At 45.8% G+C, this 9566-nt stretch overlaps 1 long non-coding RNA gene across 5 annotated transcripts; it reads right to left on the reverse strand.

Moving 5' to 3' along the window:
- Positions 1–1287: 1287 nt before the first annotated feature.
- Positions 1288–9334, reverse strand: LOC146183164 (uncharacterized). Of its 5 annotated transcripts, none has more exons than XR_014708737.1 (4): positions 9193–9334; positions 7289–7414; positions 6644–6724; positions 1288–2640 (listed from the first exon to the last, which is right to left on the reverse strand). It is a non-coding gene; the product is annotated as an uncharacterized LOC146183164 (long non-coding RNA). The 5 variants fall into 5 exon arrangements; XR_014708738.1 differs by having other exon boundaries at positions 6644–6802; XR_014708741.1 differs by having other exon boundaries at positions 1297–2640; positions 6636–6724.
- Between the last annotated feature and the right edge of the window lie 232 nt (positions 9335–9566).

Here is a 9566-nt window from a genome sequence, read left to right on the forward strand (position 1 = left end):
ACAGTGCAACACCGAATTATCTGCTGCAAGAATTGCATCCGCCTTGTTCCGAGCTTGGCAAACTCGATCCACTCACCGCTCTACACGTGAGCAGCTAGCTTTCCTGTACGTCGTTTCTTGTACAGTGTCCAAGGTCTATGTACAACGTAATCACATATTTGGGGAGTACTTAGTGCCTGGTTGTCTAGCCAGAGTTGTGTCTACTCCTTGTCTACTCCGTCTACGGCAACCAGTGCTACATTTAACCTGCTTAATCCTTGAGTCAAGTACGATATAATGATTCGGGCTGCCTCGATTCATTCTAAAGTACTGCAAGTCGGATCACTATCTCTGTGGGCTTGACACTAAATTTGCCTGTCTCACTCATAAGAAATGCGCACACTGTTGAAAAGGCAATAAGGCAGCGCGTTGCAGAATTAGAGGCGCGATGTAGAATGCTTCTCCCAGCTAAACCGTGGAATCCTCGCCGTTCAAATTTTGCACAGAAAGGGTTTTTGTCGCTAGTATTTTTTAATACCAAATTTGTTCGGGGAACTTGCCTGATTCGATCAAAAGAAGTCAGATGTTTCCATCTTATGCGGCGGCGACAACGCTAGACGAGCCACTGCCCCAACAGTGGTACTGGTGGCGCCACCTCATGCTGCTTACAACAACTGTGTAGCAGAAAAAGACCGGCGTATTTTGGCAGAAGGTCACCTCTCTCTCTTTAACTACGCAGGGTGCGACTCTCGCGTCCGCCCTCTCCTCCACTCCAATAGCGGCGACGCCATAGAGAAAGAGATTGGTCTCTTTCGGCAATGTTGGTCTGCGCCTCTGATGCGCTTCCCCCAGCTTTCCACGGTGTGCGCGATAAAGCATCGGCCACCTTATTCATGCTGCCCCGGCGGCACTCAACGGCGTACGCATAACGTTGCAACGTCAGCGCCCATCTCACGAGTCTGCCTGCGGGGTTTTTCAGCCTCTTTAACCACGAAAGTGCCTGGTGATCTGTCTGCACGGTGAAAACCGCTCCGTCTGGGTACATGTCCAACTTTGACAATGCGAACATTATCGCCAGGCATTCCTATTCGGTCACGGAGTAATTCCGCTTCGCCGATGTGAGCATGCGGCTAGCGAACGCGACAGGGCGCAGATTGCCCTCGGGTTCATGCAACAAAACAGCTCCTACACCGGCATCACTAGCATTTGTCTGCAAGAGAAACTGCTTCTTCAAGGCTGGGAGGCACAAACTAGCGGTGGTCGCTATCGCGCGAGCCAAGGCAACCAAAGCGTCATTCTGTTCCTTGCCCCAGACCCACTTCGAGCCTTTACGTAACAGCTGGCTCAACAGCCTAGCGAGCTCCGAACAACTAGGGATGAATTGTCTGTAGAAAGCAACCATTACCAAAATCTCTGCAAGCTTTTCACGTCCGTCCAGAATTGCCTGGAGTTTGTCATCGTTCGGTCTTAACGTGCCATCATCAACTACAAATCCCAAGAGGTTCACTCTCTTTGATGCCAACTGCACTTTCTTTGGGTTGATCGTTATACCCGCACGCCTCATTCTTTCAAGAACGGAATTAAGGTGAATGAGATGCTCTTCGAACGACTGTGAGAATATCACGATGTCGTCGAGGTACGCCATCGCGTAGTTGAACCTTGCATCGCCCAGAACGATGTCCATCAATCGCATGAACGTGCTCGGTGCATTAGACAAACCAAACGGGAGTCGAGTAAATTCGAAGAGCCCGCGGTGACAGGTGAATGCGGTTTTCTGAATGCCACCTTCCGCCACCTCAATCTGCAGGTACCCTCTCCCAGACGGCCATAGACGTCCGACGGGCGACCGACGGACGTCCGTTTTCGGACCTTCGGACATCCGACGGAAGTCCGGTTATGTTCGATATACGTACAGCGGAAGTCCGTCGGACTATCGTTCGTGGATCCGGATCGCGTCCCACGCACAGCCGGAGGCGGACATTCGGACGTTTCCCGGAACTTGCTTGCAGGGCCCGCTATTGGTGTAAAAACTTGCCAATAACACTCGTGCAAAGCTCAGCAAGCATGTGCCTTGGAAATTTCAGTCATACTAGTGCTCAATGCCTTTGTCGTGAGAGTAAAGCAGACAACAGAATATGCAACAGGTTCAAGTTTCCTGTTGTCTGCTTTACTTTCACACACAAAGCACTGAACATTAGTGTGCAATTAAAACTTCTATCAAAGAGGCACAAATGCACCATTCCTGAAAACATGCGAAGTGCATAGGCATACAAGCATGCGAGGTTGTAAAAACAGCATTTTTTTTTGCTTTATTGCAAAAACTGCATGCATAAATAGTCTACACTAAAAAAATATCCATGTTAAAGCTGCATGCAAACAGACGGAATGGCATGGTAAAATGCAAGCCAACTGGAGTATTAAGAATCTACTTGAATAATTTTTTTAATTATCCTTGGCCGCGACAGCTCTTCCCTTGGGGAGGTGGTGGAGGAAAAGGTATTTATTGAAACCTAATATTTCGGAATTAGCGAGGAGATGATCATGTCCTCTGTGGGCGGCCTCCACAGGCCGGGATTCCAGGAGCTGCTACTATCCTGTGCATTCGCTCGATCAGCTGTTGCTGGTCTTTCCGGCCAAAGATGGAAAGAGCAGGTTGGGCTCCTGCAATAGAAGGGAAAATGAAATTCAAGTTATCTGCGCTGAACTTTGGTTACACATCTCCAAGGGCAACTGCCAGCTTCCTCAATTGCTTTTTCCAGATGGCACTGTACACATGCATCTCCATTCAGAACTGTCACATACTATATAGAAAGGTCATATAACTGCAGCAAAACCCATGCAGAATAACAAAAGATACAAACGTAGTTTGACCAGAACCTGGCATTCAGTATTTTAATGTTTTTATGTCGTATCTTTGAACATGCCACTCTGACCAAACATGGCATGCTGCTATGTGCCCTCATCAATGCCCAAGACATGGAATGCACATGCAGAGAAATTAACGTAAATGATGCTGTATATGAACATAAAGCACAGCCAGAGCATTGCAGTATTACACAGGTACGCATTGGCGGCAGAAACCTGCATTTTGAGCGGATTAACAGGCAGATTTCTAAAGTCATTGTTCCTGCTCTGAAAAGAAGTGATCAATAATAACATCATTTAAAATTGTTACCTTTTTGTTCTCTAAACTGCACATTTCGCTGGTTTCCATGTACCCTCTACCGAAGACATTCCCTGGGCGTGTCAGGGGTATATCGACATCAACATCTAGGCTACAAGCGTCTAGAAAAGCGTCTCTTTAGAGCAGCTGCGACGAAGTAACCTATCTGATAACATGCAAGCTGCTGCAGCAGAATAAAGGTAGACATTTGACATGTGGTTAAGCCCAATGTGGAAGCATAGCCCGCCGCAGTGACTGCGCAGTGTTCATGCTTCTACAAGAGTTAAAAGTAAAGTTATTTGTTTACCCACAGCGCTATATGTGACATTACAATAGCAAGGCTTATAGTTACACAAAACACAAAAAGCTGACAACCACAAGCTCCTGATGTATTACCGGCAGCTTGCAGCATGGATGTTAGTTACTGAAATATAGTTGCATAATTCTGGCAACCAGCTGTGCATGCATATCATGGATTTCTCAACTACGCACAACAAATTACAAAAAATATAATGGTATCGATAAATGCAGCCAGCTGTTCACAAGAAACACTGTAGCTTTTTTAGGTGGAAGGTAGTGGCCGCCAAAGAAACTGCCCCTGTCCAAGGCCCATAATTTTCCCTATGTAATATCGGGGACAAAAGTGTGTGAACTACACAAACTGCAATCAAAGCACATAACTTTTGCCTCTGTGTAATATCAGGGACAAAAGTGTGTGGACTACACAAACTGCAATCAAAGCACATAACTTTCACATCGACCAGGAAACTCGGACCATACTTGTCGATGTGAAAGTTGAACGTTAGTTTTTTCATGTGTGCAAGAGAAATAAGGTCACAATTCGTTTACATCGCGATTCTAGTCCAAAATCTCAAGACACACTGTCCAGACTTTCGCCCCCGCAGTATAAGCCACGACTTGGGTAAGAGATTAGTAAAAGAAGTGTATAAAAGACATGAGTGCTGTTGGACAGCCATAGCTATAAAAATGGTATTGACATTGGAGTACTGCCTTAAGGCGGGGCCTAGGGCATTACAAAAGCAAGAGTTAGTGTCCGCTGGTCCTCATTTGAACGAACAAAAAGAGGGGAGGGGGAAGAAATCTACCTCAACTACATGTTTTGTGTGACATCAAGCGGCAGTTAGCATTAAAGATATCACGCAGTTTTGTGGAAGATTTGGGAGCGCTTTGCTGCTTTCTTACAGGATTGGACAAAAGAGCTCACCATCTTCAGAAAGGCATGTTATATAGAAATGAAAATAGTGAATTTACTGCATATGGCCACAACACCTTGCACACGGAGAGGAAGATGAACTGAAAACTTTATACATGAATGTACGTATTTACAACAGGCGAAACAATGACCATGATCTATGCCGAAGAGGCAAGAGATCAAAATCTAGCTCAGAACGAGTTCTCCAGGCCGCGCGGCCCAGTTTCATTAACTTTGGGACTCCGCCCACATTTCTCATCCCCAATAACAACGAACTCACACATGACTGACTAACAAACACTTTGGCATGTCTTTCCACTTTCATAAGGTTCTTCACCCTCTTCCTAATACAAACAATGCAAAAGGGACAATAAATTCGTTTCACAACAAACGGAATTTAGAGAATGGACCTCGAAATAATTGGCTCACTAGGTCTCACGCCAAACTCTCTCCCCTAGGAAAGAAAAAAAGAAAAAAAAAATTTAAACCCATCACAATGGAGTCCCACGTGCGCAACCATTGCCCAAAGCTTGCACCCTTGGCGGCTCCTTTTACAGGGCAATTATCGGCGTCCGAGTCAGCACCATTGCGGACCACATCAGAAGAGCCAAACCACATCCTCCCGCTCCGCATCATACCGTCACTGTTACACACTTGCCCTTTTTCAACGCCGCCATCTCCCACCATTGTTGGCATCCAGGGTTGGAATCCTCAACGAGACCCACTCAGCGCACCTGCACTGAATAATTGTCACTTATATGGGCTCCCCGACAAGGAAGAGGGCCTTACACCCTTCAACCTGACAGTGTTTTTTCTTTGAACGATAAGCAGTTCTTCCAAAAGAGGTGCGCGTTTCAAAGTTGTGCTGCCTCCGGGTGATGGGTCCAGTCAGCATATTAAGGACCCCTTAGTACGCTTAGTACTAAGGACCCCTTAGTTGGTGTATACTGTTCGTAAAGCTCCGTAAATAAAAACGAGCCCCCTACATGACGCAGCAACGAGAACTGCCTGTCCCCGCGTCTTCGAGTGCGACAGCAAAGTCCTCAGAAGAAGGGACTTCTTTCCCTCTTTGCCTACGTTTCCGTTAAGCACTATAGCTGCTGTAGCTGCCTCTCTGTGCGCGTCTCCCCGCCTCCTGCCCGAGGGCAAGTGGGAGACGGCCGCAGCTGGGCATTGAACAAGTGACCCAAAAAGAGTAGACTGTAATAATGATGCCTAGCATACCCACCGATCCCTTACAGAAATCATTAAAAGAATGAAAGCAACACATCAGATAACGTTACAATGTTTGTAAGTGCAAAGTCGACAACTCCAAGTATATAAATATATGTACATCTCTGCACATTAACTAGACAGAAACAGTGCAGAGTAACCTAATAACTCAGTGTCTGGCAACACTATTAAAAGGGGATAAAGGCCACGGGAGGCTACGATTATTAGTACCGTTTTGCCTTTAAACTAACATACTTGTTGCAAGCTTAAAATCAGATTCACACCTGTCCCACCCACAGCAATGGAACACACATCTGACTCAAGTCTGCAGAGAAAGAGCAAGCTAGACTATTACAGACGCACCCTTGGTTATTTTTCTGGCATTTCTGAGGGTGAAGAATCTGACTTGTCAGTAGCATGTATATGAATAAGAATCCTATGACAGTAAATGCATCAGATTTTCTGGAGTGGCTTTCCTTTGCTGACCACATATGAGGTGAGCTATAATTTATCCAACTTGGCCTAGGTTTCTTCTATGAATAACAAAGCTATAGCAGGTACACAGTCGTCCATTCTTAGGCTGAACAAGTGAGTGCGTGGCATGCACTTTTCGAGATGCCACTGCATCCATCGCAGCCGCACACCGTAGCGAAGAGGCAGACAGCATGAAGTACCAGCCTCTAGTCCCTCTACCGCCACTGGGGTCCCAAACTAGGGACCCCTTGTTTTTGTCAGGACAGCTCAGGGTCAGCTAGTGCGTAACCTCCTGTATTTGTATCTGATGGAAATGTTTTCCACCACCACCCACAATACGCAGCTGCGCATCATAGCAGATGTGAAGCAACAGCTCCTGGTCCTTCTACGCATAAGCCACTTTGCCTTGATGCATGCCTGCGCACCATAGTAAAGAGGCAGACGACATGACGCAGCAGCTCATGGTACCTTTACACATGAGCCCCCCCCCCCCCCGCCCTTGTACTTTGATGCGCACCATAGCAAATATACAGACTACGCCACACAGCAGCCCTTGGTCCCTGTATGCATAAGCCATTTAGCCTCAATACTCACCTGCATACCTGAGCGAAGAGGCAGACGTGAAGCTGCAGCTCCTGGGCCCTCCATGCACAAGCCACTTAGCATCAATGCACGGCTGTGCACTGTAGTAAAGAGGCGAATGACGTTAAGCAGCAGCTCCTGGTCCCTCTACACATCAGCCATTTTGCCTCGATGCGCATCTGCACACCGTAACGAACAGCCAGATGTGACAAAGAAGCTTCTGGTTTCTCTACACATAAAAACCACTTTGCCTCAATGCACGTCTGCACACCGGAGCAAAGAGGCAGATGACATGAAGCTGGAGCGGCTGGTCCCTCTACGCACAAGCCACTTAGCCTTGATGCATGGCTGTGACGGATACATTGCTATCTTGCAAACTGCATGTCACACATTCCCATTCAAGCTAAGAGTGGACGACTGTGTAAACGTAAAATACTGGCTATTTACTTCAATGGACAATGACAAAAAGTAACATGGTGGACAATGTAAAAAGAATTTGCTGCATAAAGTTTGTTGAAACCAGTTCTACATCCTACATGTAAACAAGCTAAAAACATTACTGTCGAAGGGATGTCCTGTGTGTTTAAAATCATCACGCTCAAACAACTTCAACACTGACAATCATGATTCAATATTAATAATATAGATAATGATACAATACTCACTTTTAGCCATACCAAAGAAATGAGAATTCAAAGGGATGTAGCTGTTTTTTCCCCTTGGATGACAGTTTTCCATGCTCAAAGTGCTGCTTCCTGTTGGCCTACGAAATTGGCCACAGCAAATGGTATCTGAAAAATTTATGGAAGCCTCATGCTAGTCTTCAACGAGAAAATCATTGCCATACAGAAGCAGAACACCAATACTTTTACAACACACTAAAAGCACCAACTGCGGTGCTGTTTTTAGGATGACTAGGTACAGGTTTTTGCTGTACGAAGCCAAATGTTAGCCTTCAATAAGGAAAGCATTCCCATACAGAAACAGAACACAAAAACTTTTACAACACATTAAAAGCATCAATTGCACAAATGCTTGTAAGATGACCAGGTACAGCTGCAACGGAAAAAGAATGGCACAAGTGAATCATGACCGGAGCGAAAAAATTGCGACACGCGGCGCTATTGTTGCCAAACGCGCTGATAGCGAGATTGCCAGGCATATTCCATTTCCAAAGCGGGGGTGGTCGTCAAAAAGCTGCCCATCCGAAAGCCTGCATTTTAAATGATAGCTTATGCGCTGCTTATCGCAGCTACATCGGCGCATGGTTCGGCCGATAAGAAATGCACAAGCGTGTTTTTAAGATGTTGAATATCCGATGGGGCAACGTCGGGATGGGCTGCTTTCTGCCGGCCACCCCAGCTTTGGAAATGGAATATGCCTGGCAATCTCGCTATCAGCGCATTCGGCAACAATAGCGCCGCGTGTCGCAATTTTTTCGCTCCGGTCATGATTCACTTGTGCCATTCTTTTTCCGTTGCAGCTGTACAGTTTTCTGGTATAGCCCACATCATGTGGCCAGCGGTATCAGAAGCCTTGTATGTGAGTATGATGCCATAGATTCAATTTATGGCTATCACTGTATTAACAAGCATGGGTTCAAAGATACTTCAATATGATCATCTATTCAGTGCGAGACATAAGCTCAGTATCATGCACTATAAGGTGCTGCATGGCTCTAGTGTAGCTTTGGCATTATCTCGCTGTCAATAATGCAGTGAAGTTCTGAGGAGTCTTTGAATATCTGTATGGACAAAGCAACAATAATTTTGTTTTCATCTCACTTTTGCTCAGCTCGGTCTTTTTTTTTTTAGAGCCCGCGGCTTGCATGGTCTCCCAGTATGCCTGTTTTGTATAAAAGAAGGCGTTGCAGGCACCAGAGCTCACAGCCCGACTGTATTGCGGCGGCGGTATGTCAAATTCGTGCCAGAACAGCGCAGAACAAGTGGTCAAGAAAAAGACAAGTGCTTTTTTTTTCTCTCATCTCCTTGTCCGGTTGTTCTGCGCGGTTCGGTCCCACATGCATAACCAACATGCGCAAGGTGCTGTCCTGGTTTGTCATAAACCTTTAGTTATTTAGTAGCTACAGCCGTTCCTTCTAGAAACTGTAGTTGCCGTAAAGCTCAAGAGAGAAAGATCAGCGGCTGTCCATTAAAAAAAAAAAAAAAAAAAAAAAAAAAAAAAAAAAAAAAAACTCGCGCCGTTTGCACAAGTGTAGGCATGTCGCACGATAGGCTCGAGTGCTAAAGTTTTCTCGTGTAGTTTTTACAACTCAGCACGTTGCGCATGGTTAACAAGTTAACTCCTTTAAAGCGCAGGTAGGCACTCCTTTATCAGAGACAGAGAAGTTGCGCGGCTTACTGGCGCAGCGTCCAGTAATGCCGAGGAAGATGGCCCTCAGACTTGAGGCTGCACTTTAGTTAGTCGGCGCGGAGCTATCCTGTCAGTCTCGCCTAAAACACTCGACCGTTCGGCTGCTGTACAGAGCCGTTTCCTTACCCGAAAGCGCAGCACCATCAGTGCATCGAAAAGTTCCACTAAAGAAACAAAAGTTCGGTGAAATACTTACTTTGGAATCGGCGGATGAACAAAGTGTGCCAGACGCACCAAGCCACAGCAAAAACAATGCTAGCAGTGCATTACAGCCGTAGGTATTTGTAACTGCGCAGAAAATGCAGAACACGGAAACGTGAAGCCATCTTCCATGACAACAAAACTTCAACTTGTCAGGTGGATTGGATTGGCTCATTTCAGATTTTTTTGAGGATAGGTTCGGTTTCGTTCTTTTTGAGCTTGCTGCTTGTTGCGTCTATTCAGCCACTGATTAAAATTTCACCGAAGCATCATGATAGAAAAATGTTTAATGGTCATTATCCTTTTAATCAGAAATTTTTGAAAGAAGAATTCAACGATGAAACATGCGGAAAATAAAAAAAAAAACTA

Source organism: Amblyomma maculatum, chromosome 7 (genome assembly GCF_055883805.1).
Source record: "Amblyomma maculatum isolate TAMU_Amacu chromosome 7, ASM5588380v1, whole genome shotgun sequence".
NCBI classification, from domain to species: domain Eukaryota; kingdom Metazoa; phylum Arthropoda; class Arachnida; order Ixodida; family Ixodidae; genus Amblyomma; species Amblyomma maculatum.